Below are 15,873 nucleotides of genomic sequence, written 5' to 3' on the forward strand. Positions count from 1 at the left end.
CCCGTTTATATTCAAGGTTGCGGTCTCTTTTTTCTTCCTACTTGTTATGAGTACACCTTCTGTTTTCTCGATTGCTAAGTTCAGCTCCCTCGAAGCATTTGTTGTGGCCATTTGCACCCTATTTATGTCTTTAGCCACAACCACCAAAGCGATGTCATCGGCATAACCAATTATTTTAACTCCTTTTGGAATGGGTAGACGCAATACGCCATCGTAGGCTATGATCCACAAAAGTGGGCCAAGGCCAGAACCTTGGAGAACTCCTCTGGAGACTCTATAGCTTACTTTGCCTCTTTCCGTGTTGTAGGACAAAACTCTATTAGATAGATAACTGTTATATTAATTAAATACTGTGGTGTATGAATAATTTTTAACGCATTTATAATGTGCGACCAGCTCAACGAGTTAAAAGCATTTTTTACATCTAGGGTGACTATAGCACAGTATTCCTTGGACCCATTTTTCCGACGCTTACCCTTAATAGCTTCTTCAGCGATGTCGGTAACGCTGCGTATAGCATCGACAGTTGACCTACCCTTCCGAAACCCGAATTGAGGGTCTGACAGACATTCTTTGTTATCGATATGCTGCCACAAGCGATTGCAAACGATGCGTTCGGGTAACTTACCTAAGGAATCAATCATACATAGGGGTCTAGAAGAACTAGGTTCACCTTGTGGTTTGTTGGGCTTTGGAAGTAAGACTAATCTTTGCTTCTTCCATTTATTCGGGAATACTCCGCTACGAAGACAGGAGTCGAACACTTTTAAAAACGCTGACGGAGAGTCGTCAACTGCAGTTTTAATAGCAATGTTGGAAATACCATCAGGACCTGGAGATTTATTATTCTTTAGCCGTTTGGCCGCGCATTTGATTTCATCAGGCTCAAGTGGCGGATAGTAAACATTTGTATGTGTTTCACTTGGTGCAGGCCCTGGGCTAGTTTCCGCTTTCGGGAACAGTGTTTCTACTATTTTTTTAAGAAGTATCGGGCAAGTAGGTGTCTGCATTTGGCTACTGTTGAATTTTTTCATGACGACTTTGTAGGCACCGCCCTACGGGTATTCATCAATTTCGTTACACAAGTCTTTAAAACACGCTTTCTTGCTATTTTTAATTGCAACCTTTAACCGTTTCCGTAAAGATTTAAAATGGTCTCTTTGGGCGTCCGTTCTTATTCGCTGACATTTTCTTCTGGCTTTATTGCATTCAGATCGAAGTTCAGCTATTTCCGGTGTCCACCAGTAAACCCGCTTTCCTGTAATTTTGTGGCCCTTTTTGCTCATTGACGCATCGCATGCCCTGATAACAGCTTTTGAAAGCTCTTCTGCTAGTTCTACTAGCTAGCTTCTACTAGTTTAAACATATTTGGGTCGAACGATTCTTTGTACCATCCTTTACCATACTGTTTGAAACATCTGCTAGAAGGGTTTCTTACATCACAGATTTCAATTAAAATCGCTAAATGATCACTCTGAGTATAAATGTCACTAATCTTCCCAGTGGTTTTTCTGGCCAGTAATTGGGTGCAAAATGCAATGTCAACGACGGAGCCCCTGCCATTTTTCTCAAAAGTGTTTTGTTGTATTCAGTAACAAGTCGAGTGGTGCAAATGCCTTTAATAGGGCATTAGGGCGCTTCCCCATTCAACGGCCCATGCATTAAAGTCACCCGCTACAAGCTTTGGAGAATATAACATGGCGTTTTGAATTAGTCTATCTAGAAAAGATTCAAATTCTTGATAACTCAGGCTCGGTGGTGCATAACAGCTATAGATATATATCCTGCCGATCTTACCTCTGACAAAATACTACTGACTATAAGGTTTCTCAGTAAGACACTGCTCCCCATTGACCCATATAGCAGTTTTTCCTTTTTTACCTGATATCCACGTACCCTTGCTTGCTGTCTTATATGGCTCGTTTGAAATGGCGATGTCAATGTCTTCCTCTATAATGGTTTGACAGAGTAGCTCCTGAGCAGCTGAACAGTGGTTAAGATTTTATTGTAGAAGCTTCATACTTTAGCCTTTAATGCACGCTGATAGAATGGGCACTGCTTACCACCTGCAATATGGGCTTCATTGGCTTGACCACTAGTAGAGCACGCAAGCGGCTTCCTTGCTACACTGTTTAACATTGTGGCCTTTCTCCCCGCATTTAAAGCAGCAACCGCTGCGATCCTCATTTTTGCAGGTCCGAGCTTGGTGCCCAAAATCTAAACACCTATATGGTCAGTTTGCCGTATCCGTGTCGTGCAAGTGTGCACAGTTTTCATCGCTTCCTACGAATTACCACGTACTCAGCATGTCGATGTCGCATCCATATCGTATCGCATATCGCATCGCATATCGTATCGCTCTAATGTGCACCGTGCCTAACAGTGGCTACACACGACGAACATGTGCGCGCAGATGCTTGGCCTGCGGTGCATGCTCGTCGTTTGTAGCGTGGTTTGCGAGCATCGCATTGGAAACACAAACAACAACCTCATTTTGTGTTGATGCTTGAAGTGTGCACATCGGCGGATAAATGCATCCAAGCCATGTTCGTTAATTGAATTTTTGATAAATGAGGCTAAATTACTAGAAGTATATGTACATATGTACATAACAATAATAATAGATTGGCGTTACACATATGTTAGTGTTTGGCCGAGCCTCTCCTCCGACTTGTGGCGTGCGCCTTGATGTTGTCACACAAAGCGGAGGGACCTACAGTTTTCCGACAGTTTCCGACTCCGAACGGCGATTGTATTTTTATGAGAAGCTGGCAGAAATACACTCGGAGATTTGCCATTGCCTGCCGAAGGACGACCGCTGTTAAGAAAAAACCTTTTTCCATATTTTTTGCGATGTTGCTTTGACCAGAGCTTGAACCCAGGTGTTGATGAGTGAAAGCGCACACTGCTTACCACTACACCACAGCGGCCATACATACAAGTAAAATATAAATAAATTTAAGTAACACATACATAAAAAAGCTAAGTTAAAAGCATTGCAATTGCATCATCCGCGTCTTTACTAATCATCTTTACGCTACCATGACAAAATCACATATGAGCCGATCACCGTCTATGGCAAACGACAGCGAGCATGTTGGCGCACATGTGCGCGCAGATGTTCGTCGTGTGTAGCCAGTGTTAGTGACCATCGGGTCAAGGTGCAGGGATGGTATTTTCAAGGATAGTAGTCGAGAGCTTTAGCTTTAATTGAAGCCTAAGTTGAAGGTTCTATCACCTTCTATCTGCTTCTCAAATATTGCCAGAAAGGAGATTTTTTACACTTTGACCGCGTTTTTCTCAAAATCTGGAGCTGATGGAAACTTTATACTTACGGATTCGTAATCAGCACAAGAAAGTTTATGAAAAAAAGGCTTTTAAATTTGCCACAACAAATTGTTTTCCCATTTTTGCTGGCCTGTGTTATTATTATTCTTAAAAATGTTTTTCTTTTGATCTAATTATTTTATTTTTGAAGACAATGGGCCTTATTCATAAAAAAAAATAAAGTAGTCTTATAAAAGGTTTATAAATTGAAAAATGTATGAAAACGTCAATTTATAAAGCTCTTGAAACCTACTTTATTTTTTATGAATAAGGCCAAATGAGTTTATTTTTATATCGTTTGCATTTTTATAGTTAAAAATTAATGGCCTTATTCATAAAAAATAAAGTAGGTTTTAAGAGCTTTATAAAATGACGTTTTCATAAATTTTTCGGTTTGTAAACCTTTTTTAAAGCTATTTTATTTTTTATGAATAAGGCCATAAATTTTAAAGGTGTTCTTACACGATATGTATTTGCATCTGTAAATGTGACTTTTTCAATACAAATATAATTGCGTATGTCTGTCAAATTCACAGTCTTTATTTAACTATTTAAAAATACGATCTTTGAAAACGAAATAAACTAAACTTAGATAATTCTATCTGTGTGTCAGATGAAAATTGGAACATTTCTATTTCGTATGTACGGGCATATGCTTTGTACAGAAACAAATCTTATTTGCCTTTACACGATATGTTGGCATTTCCATATGTAAAAAGTGGCATGTACACATGCAAAAACATATCGTGTAAGAACACCTTAAGACTTCTAACAGACATGTACCACAAGTCTAACGAAGACTTCTGGTAGGCCTAACAGACATATCGCACACCGTCTTCAAAAGAGTCACATCTCAAAATTTGGCATTTTTGAGATTATGCGCTAAAAATGTACACAGAGCTTTTATTTACCTTTCGGCAAAAGCTGGAGCAAATTTTTGTTATAATTTGTTAAAAAAAAAAAACCTAAGGTAAAGTCGCCCTTGCCTATATGATTATCATGTGCTAAGAAATAGTTTTTCGCATTTTCTGACAAACGTATTATTATGAGTTGTGACTCTTTTGAAGACGGTGTGCGATATACCAGAAGTGAAACTATATTTTTGGTAGGCCTAACAAATATATACCAGAAGTATATCTAAGACTTCTGGTAGGCCTAACAGACATGTACCAGAAGTATAGCTAATGCTGGATTTCCACTAGGCATTAAATGGCAAAAATGACAAATGACAAAGTCGGGCATTAAAAAATAATCATGTTTTACATTAAAAACACAGTCATTAAGTTCATTTCCACATGACATTTTTTTAAATCGCTTAAATTTTTTGTCATTTCAATGCCTAGTGGAAATTCGGCATAAGACTTCTGGCAGGCCTAGCAGACATATACCTGAAGTCTATTTAATATTTCTGGTAGGCCTAACAAACATATACCAGAAGTCAAAAAATTATTTTTGGTAGGCCTAACTGAGTTATACCTGAAATCAATCTAAGACTTCTAAGAAACTCGTGTTTGGAGGCTAACTAATATTTCTATAAAGGAACTAACTAATATATCTGTGAAACTTTCAGTGATTTAACTAGTAGTGTTCTTGCAGGGTAACCAAAAAAAATGCGAAACTTATCTCCCTTACAACGTCGTTGAAAATTTTTCGCGATAAGCTGTTGCGAGTGATCGCGAATGGATTAAAGCTCAGTTAGTCAACGACGTAGCGTAAACGTAGGTTGACGTACGTAGCAGCATATCAAATTTACTGTTGATAAAGAGAGAGAGAAGCAACGCATCGTCACCGCCATGCGGTGGTGAGTTTTCGTTAAAACGCGATTCCCATACGCTACGTCGTTGACTGTGCGCTTTTACTTGCATCGTTTTTCTCATTTATGAGAACTCGATATCGGCAATGCTCGGACTTCCCATATTCGAGTGAGAGGAAATTTCTTTTTTCGGGCAATTAAGATTTTTAATTAATTTAAGAGTTATTCGCAAAAAACACTTGCACTTTACACTTTTCGCCCCATGTTTTGATGAATTTGATGCAAATAAATGGAGTAAATGAAAGTTGTTCTCTGCAAAAGGTGTTCAGCCCCCCTTCTTTGGCAACACAGAAAGGAGAATTCTTCTACCTGAGGGTTATATTCCCTCAGAGATATTTCGTGGATATTTTTTGTTTGACGCTCTGCTCGGAAATTTGCAAAAAAATTCGACATTTTCAACGGACATTATTAATAAATTAAAAATAAAACTTACTATCACCCGTATCAGTAATCCGATCGTAAGTATCAACGGCACTGCCAGCTAAAAGCGCGAAATTCAAAGATTTTAATCAGCTGCTTTGACGGAAACAAATCAAAATCAATATAATCGCAAGCGAATAGTGAAATTAAAGATTTTTTTAGTCGTTATTTTAAAAGAATTTTCCTTAATTAAGTAGAATACAATGGAATCAGTGGCCGGAGCACTTTTGTCTCAGGAGGAAGAACATGCTGCAGCTAACAGTTGCGTTAATATACAAAGGATATTGCTAGTATCTGATCCATTTAGCTTTTGAAAACAAACAAAGACGCATTTAAAAGCGTTTTGCCTTCGGCCGCGCTTAGGGATTATAACCCTCACAACGTAGAATTCTCCTTTCTGTGTTGCCAAAGAAAAGGGGCAGAACACCTTTTTGCGTAGGCGGCCTTCGGCCGCGCTTAAGGATTATAACCCTCACAACGTAGAATTCTCCTATCTGTGTTGCCAAAGAAAAGGGGCAGAACACCTTTTGCAGAGAACACCTTTCTGCGAAGGCGGCCTTCGGCCGCGCTTAGAGATTATAACCCTCAGTACGTAGAATTCTCCTTTCTGTGTGCGAAGAAAAGGAACAGAAATCCCCTTTTCACAAAAGTATATTTCTTGTGCATTATTTGGGTGTTTTTTAAAGTTGAAATACAAATTGTATTAATAGAGTGACAACACCAGTTTTCCTCCATCTCATTTATTATTAACTACCCTACCAGACACGACTAACGCAAACTCCAATACATTCAAACAAAAATTGCTATTTCACCAACACACTCAAAGCCGCATGTCAAAATTTTGTTCTAAATTCACGCAGATTCTTTTTCACATTTCTTCTTCTATAAAGGTTTATGTGTGGAAAAGAGACCACAATATGGAAAATTCTTCAATTTTCTTATTTATTCTTTATTCCCATTCTTGACGTTTGCCATTTTGCAGGTGAAGCTAACCTAAAATTTTAATTTAAAAGATTTTGTGAAGCGTGCGGTTGCATCTGATATCAGAAGTTTTGTATTTTACATCGAAAATAAATAAAATTAAATAAAAAAAACACTCCAGGATTAAAGGCAAGTATAAAGTGAATATAAAAATGCAAAAACGACATTTTGCTAATTGCTTGAGCAAGGAGAAGAAAATCTATAAGGAAAACGTAAAAAAATATAAAAGGCTCTTTGAACTTGCTCATTTGAGGAAATTGGTGCTACGGGAAGTGGAGTAAGTGAATGTGCCTATATGGAAACACATGATGCCGAATGTGTGGGTAGTGCGTCCAGTGTTAGTGGGGAAGATTTTGTGCCCGAATGTGAACTAGGAGATCTAGTAGCTATGGAGAATAACCAAAAAGAAAAAAGTGTAGAATTAAAAGCATGGGCATTACGAAGCAATATTTCCCAACATCACTTAGACGATTTTGAAAATTCTCCAACAACTGTATTTGAGACTTGGGGAAAGGCAAGGACAAGAACTATATTTCGAGACTTCAAAAAAATCTAATTCTTTTCAAATAGATGTTAAAAAAGAAAGAAATTCCTTCTCTTTTTGTAAAGAATTAGGACCAGTAAAAATTGTTAAATATTCTCAAACGGATAAAGTAGTTTGTCGAATTTTTAAAGTATTGGAAAATTTATTTGAACTTCCACTGGAATCATACTCTGGATTAGGTATTGTCTTAGCAAGTCAGTTAAGCGATGAAGAAATTGAAGTAACAAAAGAATCGCTTGAACATAAATACTTTTGCATTCCACGTCAAGGGCACTTCATACTTATTCCGCTTCTGCATCAACTTTTCCACGAATTTTCAAACTAACATGTTTTAATTTGAAAAAACAAATATATTGTACATAATATTTTTTTTTCATGCAAATACGTTAATATATATGTATATATATTATCTACAATCAACCCAGCAATGGCATCGACACAAGTAAAAGGTTCAAAAATCATGAAGCGGAAGTACGATCGTGAACATGTTAAGGACGAACACACAACACCGACAACCGACAACACACCAATTGAGAACGCACCAACCGATGACGCGTCAACCGGATTTACAGTCGATTCCGAGTACTTTGAAAATGTATTGAGGCTATTGAGAGAAGTAGTAGAGAAGCAAAACCAGCTGGAGCAAAGATTAAACAATGAAGTTTGTTTGTTAATTTTTTCATATTACTTTATATGTATTATTTATTATAACATGTATAAATGTATTATTTATAACATCTAGATGGTCACAAAAGCGGAGTTTGCTGCCCACAACAAAATGTTGTCCGAAATGAAGGTAGCAACAAAAAAATAGAGGTATGTGTCTGCAAGATGACAGGCGAAGCTAGCGACCCAATAATGGACGAAATAGCCAGTATGATGCCTATGGCGACGATGGCCGCCGTACTCGAAGTGGAGGAAAAGTTGACGGACCCTAACTACACCCAAGCTATGGTATTGACTTGAACACTTCAATCTGAAATTTAAAATTTTTAATCATGTTCATATTTCAGAAAACGTATCTCCTCAAAATAAAAGCTGTCTCTGACGACGTTGACGTTGTTGTCAAACATTTGTTTACAGACAAATTGTTATATAGTTTCAACTGGGAGGGTAAGTGACAAAAGCGTGCCCTGGCGGAGCTGACTTTGGTTGACAAAGGGCTAAGTGGTATATCATCTACATTATTAAAGATGTCTGCATTTTCTTAACTTTCTCCTTTTTCCTTTACAGATATTTACAAAACGCTTGGCGTTGCCGGCTTTGAAAAAAACATGAGAAAATCGGTTGGGCTCAGTCACAATCGATTGAGACAAAAAAAATTTCTAAAAAACTAAAAAAAATTGCCTTTTTCTATATTCTTATTATTCCTTTTTCTTATTGTTCCTGTTTTTATGTAAGCTTTGTTCCATTTAACGTTTGAAAATGAATTTTTGTCTTTAATTTTTAAATTTAATATACACTTAACAGCAAAAGTCTGCATACACCATTACTTTTTTAAATTTCACAATATTTTACAAGCTAAAATTTGTTTGTTATTTTTTTTATAAAAATATCGATCATGCTTGTAACAAAATCATATTATACCAAGGTTCAAGTTTTATACAAATTATGATAAGAAAAATTCAACGATTTTACATCAAAATTTGCATTTATGTAATCAAATTTCTACTACGCAGTGTTATGGCCTTTTTTTTATTGTCGGAAAACAACGCGTGCAGAAAACAACAACATACTACATGAAGTTGATCTGATTAAAAAGTTGAAAATTGTGATTGCAATTCGTTGAATTTTCCTTAATTTTGTTTAAAGTTTGAAACCTTGGTTTATATGGCATTTTTTTAACGATAATCCATACTTTTATAAAAAAAATAACAAAAAAATTTAGCTTGAAAAATATTGTGAAATTTAAAAAAGTAATGGTGTATGCAGACATTTGCTGTTAAGTGTATCTACATACATAAATCTTAATTTAATATGGTATAAGAATCTACATACCTTTGTGTTCAAATTAAACAAAAATATAATAAAATGATTTGTAATATTTATTACAAAACTCGAAAGTTTATAAGTTTATAAATTATAATTTCTTGTATGGCAGTTATGTGTAACTAATGTGTGCGTTATGACTAACTAGTTCCACATAACATGTTTTCACGTTATACCTAACTCGTTATGCATAACATTTTCTTTCGTTAGGCTTCAATAGTTACAAATAACGTTTCTTTACGTTATGCTTAACTAGTCACACATAACGTGCTTTCACGTTATACATAACTCGTTACACATAACATTTTCTTTCGTTAGGCTTCACTAGTTACAAATAACGTTTTCTTACGTTAGGCTTAACTAGTCACTCATAACAAGCTTCCACGTTATGCCTAACTCGTTACACATAATATTTCCATACGTTACGCTTAACTAGTTATACATAACATGTTTCTTCAACATTTATAATGGGAGTAAAGAGCACAGGTATACGCTTCACATAATTTGGTTATACCTGCGTTAGGAAGAGACGAGAAATCACACGTACAGGAAACATCCTGTTAGATTTTTCATATCGCCCTTAGGAAATTAACGTAAACATTCTATGGGAGTATAACATGCATTTACGTTACAGCTCTGCGTTACATGATTGGTTATATAACGCGTAGTGTTCTTGTAGGGTACACAAGATTGTTGTGCGGATTTTCACCATCGGAATATTGCTATTAAATACAGAATTTCGCGAAAGTGTACACTTAAAACATCACAAATGCATAAAAACTAATAAATATGTGTAAAATTGAGTTCGGAAAGTACAAGTGTTTTTTGCAAATAACTCTTTAATGAATTCAAAATGAGAATTTCCGGTCTCCGATTGTTATTATTGGCGTTAAGACGCGTCGATTGATAGCACTCTCGAACTGTTTCCGTCCATTTTGACCTGGTTTCGCTAAAGTGCACTACTACCCAACGGGGCTTTCAGCATACCAATTTTACGATTCGTAGCAAAATCGAATCTACGACGGATTGCAGCATACGGGTGTATATCTGTGCCCTCTGCAATAGGTGTTCAGCCCCTCTTCTTCGGCAACACAGAAAGTATAATTCTACTTAGCGAGGGTTATAATCCTTTTGCAAAAAATACTAATTTCCCATATTTTCAAACAGCTCTCACGGGGTCTGTAGGGGGGTGAGAGGTGACTTTCCATAAACCGACGTCCATCCTCTTTCGTTTAAGGAGGGTTTGGATGACTACACCCCCTACCCCATCCCAAGGTAAAGTCGCCTTTGCCTTAGCATGTGGTACGAAAGTTTTTCGCATTTTCTGACGAACGTATTATTTTGAGTTGCGACTCTTTTGAAGACGGTGTGCGATATGTATTTATAAACTACATACAAATATTTTATACGAACTTACCTCAGTAAAAATTTTGTCAAAATCCTTGGAAATGCAATAGGCGATGATGTGGAAGCGTTAATTTTGTTGATCTACATACGTATATACTCACAGCATCAGACTTTACTTTGGATGTTTTCCGGCATCTTGCTCTTTGTGAATATCCTGCCATTGAAATACAGCTGCATTTCGACCACAGAAAAACTCAACGACAAATATTTACCGTTCGTTTATACATAGATCCACAAAAATCTAGAAAAACTTATGTATAAATACGAAGCAATCAATAGTTGCATTCCCTACACCTCAGTATATCCAGCTCAGTATATCCAGTAAACAAACTTAGCTATTTTTTTTTCACCAAGTTTGGTCCCCATAAAGGACTAGTGTTGCAAGCAACGCTTTTTCGGCAATTAGGGTGTTGTGCAGCTATTTATTGTGGTGAAAATTATTTAAGCACTGGAGAGATTTATTCACATGGAATTGGAGATAGGGCTGATAGATTTATTTTAAATAAATTGTGAATCTGCGAAAATATCTTTTCAGCAGATGAATATACTTTTTCACCTTTCTCCCGAAAATTTACATACAGGCTCGAAAATATGCGAGTAACATTCAAATATCGTCGCTTGGATGGAAAATTGCCGGAAGCGTCATTTTGACAATAAGTGGTTTTTGGATATCTTCTTTAGTTTCCGAGTAATTGACTAAAATGTTTTCGGTTATTTGGTACAAATTGCGTTAGTATTGCTGTCGTACTAAACTAATCAAAATCTTTCAAATAGAGTTATCTGTTCTTCTTTAGTTTCCGACATATTCAGCTTTATCATGAGTTTAATTTTCTAGAACCGGGTCACTTTTTACTTTTCGTTTGCGTGTATTCACTACAGGTGGATGAAAAAACTTCAATTCTGAGTTACCGAAAGTAACTTGTGACAATCTTTTATCCAGGCGACGATATAATATTTACCTAAAATATGCATCTAAATAGATGCATAGATAATTGTCATTATTTTCGCAGTTGGAGTATATGCCAGACGAGTAACAGGTATACAAGTATACCTAAATTAGCGCTTGAGCTTGTATATTTATCTCTCTCTAACTCATTAATTCTATATACGTCAGCACCAACGCCCGACAAAGTTATGTCCGTATTTAATAATGGCCCTATGACCAAAATATTCATGAAATGTATTCGTAGATTTTTATTTACTTTCATTTCATATATTAGTATTGAGATGAATGATTTTTACTAAATACCAGGAATAAATATTTAATAAAAAACTATTTCATTTAAGCTTAACCAACTTTTAGTTGCTCGGAGCTAATTTTGGAACGCTTCATGAAATATTTTCATAGACAGTAAATGCAACTCTGGGTGCATCATTATCGAGCTGAAAAACCAAACAAATAAAAAAATTCCATCTGAATCAATATCACAGTATACCAGTAGAAAAGGTTTTTGTTGTTGTGGCTGTTAATTTGGTCCCCATAAAGGACTTGAGGGTTGCGAGCAACTATTTTGCCGCATTCAGGGTGCTGTGCAGCAAAATAATGTGGTGAAAAATGTTAACATCGGATAAATGGCGAGAGAAATATTGTTATGCGCTTTATAATTAACCATGAACGTAATAAAATGTTTCATACTTCAATACAACTAATTAGCGCTATTTTTGCAATTCGAAATGATCTTAAAAATATTTGTAGTGAAATATGTACTTTATGAGTTAAATGGAAACTATCTTATATGTAAAAATATATTCCGATTTACTTCAAATAAATGATGTAAAATGTTTTATATATGGATCTAATTTTAAAAATAAAATTTATTACTTTCATCTACATTGTTTTTATTGTAAGTTTTCACGAGTAGTTGCACTTTTCTGCAATTGTCTCTGGCCGACTATACATGTTAAAGCCAAATAATTTCACAATTTGTACCCTATTAAAGGTTTATATTTTAATAAAATGTGATCAATTATTTAAGAATATATATATTCCGATCAAACTATAGTACTGAATGCTTGACAAATAATTATTTAAATCAAATGATCAATAGTGAACGCACTCGGAGTGAATTTTGGAACACGGAGCGAAATATGCATATTAAGGGCCGGTTGCTCAAAGCCTGGTTGACGCTAATCATCGGTTAACATCGTTATCGACGTTTTCGACTCCATGCAAATAACACGGTGTCGGTAACGTCGATAACAATGTTTAACCGGGGATTAGTGTCAACCGTGCTTTGAGCAACCGGCCCTAAGACTAAATAATTTCTAACTTTCTACCATATTATACGTTTATATTTCAATGTAACATGTTTAATTACTGAAGAATATATAAACTCCGAACAAACTTCACTACTGAATGCTTGACAAACAATATTTGAATCAAAAGATCAATAGTGAACGCGCTCGGAGCGAATTTTGGAACACGATATAAATGTTAAGACTAAAAAATTTCTTATAAGCTTATGTTTTAATATAATATAATTAATTACTGAAGAATATATTAACTCCGATCAAACTATAGTATTAATTGTATGACAAACTATTTAAATCAAATGATCAACAATGAACGCGCTCGGAGGAAATTTTGGAACACTTCATAGAATATTTACAGAGGAAGTATATTATTTGGTAGAGATCAAAATGTATTTAACAAAGTGTGATTGAATTTGATATTGCTCTCAGAAGAACCATCCTATAGTCAAATTGAAAAAAAAATTTTATGCATTTTGAATCGTTTGTTTATATTTTTTACATAATATTAAGAGAGCCGCACTGAGTTGTCAATAACACCTTGTTTAATACACCCATGATACAAATATTTAAAGGTAAAAGCGCTTGCTCAATTCGTCGGCCATCATTTATTTTTTGAAATTTGTCTATTTTATAAAATTGAAATTTTGAGAGCAACTCAAATGCCAAATAAAAGTAAAACAAAAACAAATAGATGGAAATATTGAAATTTTCATTTATTTGAGACTGAAAATGAGAATGTATTTGTGAGATTGGAAATTTGAAAACATTTTTGTAATGTTAGCAAACTTCAAAAATGTTCAGGCTGCCTCTCAGCGGTTTTACCTTCAGATTTTTGTATCATGGATACACCTCGAGATATCACGAACAAGTTTTCCTTTGTTTATTTTTACTTAAAGTCCTTAAATATGTATCTTGATTTCTGTAGAATACGTATTCATTTTTTTAACCTTTTTAAAAAAAGGCAGGACAGTCGGATCTACGTAACCAGAACGACCTGAATGAGCATTAAAGTCGGTTGTATTTTTGCTCAAAATTACTTGTTATTATTCAGATACAGTTTCGCTACTATTTAGAGATTTCTCGACATACTTGTTCACATTACTGTTATTTATTATTTTTCTTATTAGTCGTTTATATGTTTAGGACTTACTGTGGGTGCTTTAAGATTCATTTTGTAAATATGTATGTACATATAAAAAACAATTGCGATATTTTATTTTATTTTAAATTATGAATTTTATTCGTGCAATTTTTTATGTTTAATAGTTTTGAGATTTTTTGGTTCTGTTGTATTCTTTTATTGCATATCTTTAACTCTTTTACTTTAAGTTATAATGTTGAAGATAAGCCTTCTGCCTTTGTCAAGCACTTTAGCTAGGTACGAGAAATTTAGCATATGCACGTAAGAGCATAGGGTAGGTATAGGGCTGTGCTGCCCCGATTCTCCAACATCTTGTCAAAGGAGAAAATATATTGGTGGCGGAATCCATCGTAGTCCGATTTTTCATAAAATCTACAAAAAAGCGATCACTGAATCTGAACTGCTATGAACGTGTGTATTCAAAGCAAGCACTGTGTTCGTAGCTACTCGAATTTAATTGCATTTTCATAGATTTCACGGAAAATCGGACTACGATGGATTCTATGACAGCCTTGATTAGTTCGTGCCAATATAGCAACTCAGTTACCAGCTTTCAGTTGCTAGTTGCCATCGGTAATACCATTTCAGCCACTGGCCAACCCACTGAAGTTCGGTTGTCCTCCGTAATCGACCCATAAAATCGGAGTCGAATATGCATGCATGTTCTGCAGAACGATAAATATTTTGTAAATGTGTGCTCTGTCCGCTAACGAATTCCATCCATGTGTGAAATATCGTATGTGAAGCCTCCGTCTAACTTAACGATTGTCAAAGGCACGCCAGAAGATGTTTCATCATATGTTTTCGACCATCGTCTTCTTCGAGTAAGTTCATCGATTCCAAAAACTTTACAACCTCTATGTGCATTTACCAAGAGGAAAAACCGCAGGGATTGCAGTAGTTCTTGCAATCACCGTTGATGATGCTGTGCTTGTAATTAATAGTCTGAAAAGGCAGAAAATTGCATTAAACAAATGTTAAACACATCAAATAAATAAATTTCAATAATTTGTTTACCATTTTACAAACCGAATTACCAAGAAATAGAAACTCACCGCTTTGCGATACAGAAATAATAACCAACAGGGGTGCATTTTCTTGGTAAACAACAGAAGCGCTCAGAGCAATCTGATCCACAAATTATTTTCTGAAAAATAAGACTTGAAAAGAGTTTTTAAACATGATTATCACATTATCTAATTAGCGCACACTATCGAGTTTATTTCTAGTAGAATATAATTGTATTATCTCAGACTTTTTTTCAATGTTTTCTAATATTCGTTCTTTTGGAATGCAAAAGCAACCATGCGCTCAATTTCTTGTGGGGAAATTTGGCCCCCATAAAGGACTTTCACCACGAAACAGCTACAAAAACAAAAACCTTTTCTACTGGTATACTGTGATCAATATTCCCAAAAATTATAAAGCAAAACAAAAGCCATTTTTCCAATTTATGCACTGTTATTTTTATTATTGCAATACAATTTCGCAGCTCTTAAAACATTTTCCACATTATGCTTTTAGGGCTAGTAGTTTCCGACCCCATTTGCTCGTTTTTTTTCAGTTCTGAATTTAGGCTAGGCTTCATGGGAACTTACTGTGGGTGCAAACAGACCACATTTTGTAAATATGTACATATGTATACACTTCAACGGAATTGTGATATTTAATTTTATTTTATAATGAAAAATGAATTTAATGTGCAATTTTTTAAGTTTACTAGATGTAAGACAACTTTTAATTTTCTTTATATTGTGGCGAATACTGCGGCAACACAAAGCGAACAACGAGAAATAGGCAGAATGTTCGAAGAATGACGTAGAATGTTCCTCAAAGAGAAACGTCAAGTTGGATGAACACTGCGAACAGCGAGAGGGAGAGAATGAGCGATAAACTTCAGAATGTTCTAGAGTTGCCATAAGTGCCAGCGCAGGTATATAAGGGCGCCGCCACCACGAGGTGAGTTAGTTACAAGTCAGCAAGCTACAAGTAAAGTGA

At 35.4% G+C, this 15,873-nt stretch overlaps 2 long non-coding RNA genes across 3 annotated transcripts; both read right to left on the minus strand.

Annotated features, from left to right (window-relative positions):
• Positions 1–8,990: 8,990 nt before the first annotated feature.
• Positions 8,991–10,816, minus strand: LOC118749959. Its single transcript, XR_004994321.1, has 3 exons — positions 10,694–10,816; positions 10,492–10,635; positions 8,991–10,428 (listed from the first exon to the last, which is right to left on the minus strand). It is a non-coding gene; the product is annotated as an uncharacterized LOC118749959 (long non-coding RNA).
• A 3,176-nt stretch (positions 10,817–13,992) lies between these two features.
• On the minus strand, positions 13,993–15,510 carry LOC118749957. 2 transcript variants are annotated; one of them, XR_004994319.1, is made up of 4 exons: positions 15,474–15,510; positions 14,931–15,035; positions 14,423–14,820; positions 13,993–14,186 (listed from the first exon to the last, which is right to left on the minus strand). It is a non-coding gene; the product is annotated as an uncharacterized LOC118749957 (long non-coding RNA). The 2 variants fall into 2 exon arrangements; XR_004994320.1 differs by having other exon boundaries at positions 14,893–15,035.
• Positions 15,511–15,873: the final 363 nt, after the last annotated feature.

Source organism: Rhagoletis pomonella, unplaced genomic scaffold (genome assembly GCF_013731165.1).
Source record: "Rhagoletis pomonella isolate Grant_MI unplaced genomic scaffold, Rhpom_1.0 Rhpom_scaffold_00096, whole genome shotgun sequence".
In the NCBI taxonomy this organism is placed as follows: domain Eukaryota; kingdom Metazoa; phylum Arthropoda; class Insecta; order Diptera; family Tephritidae; genus Rhagoletis; species Rhagoletis pomonella.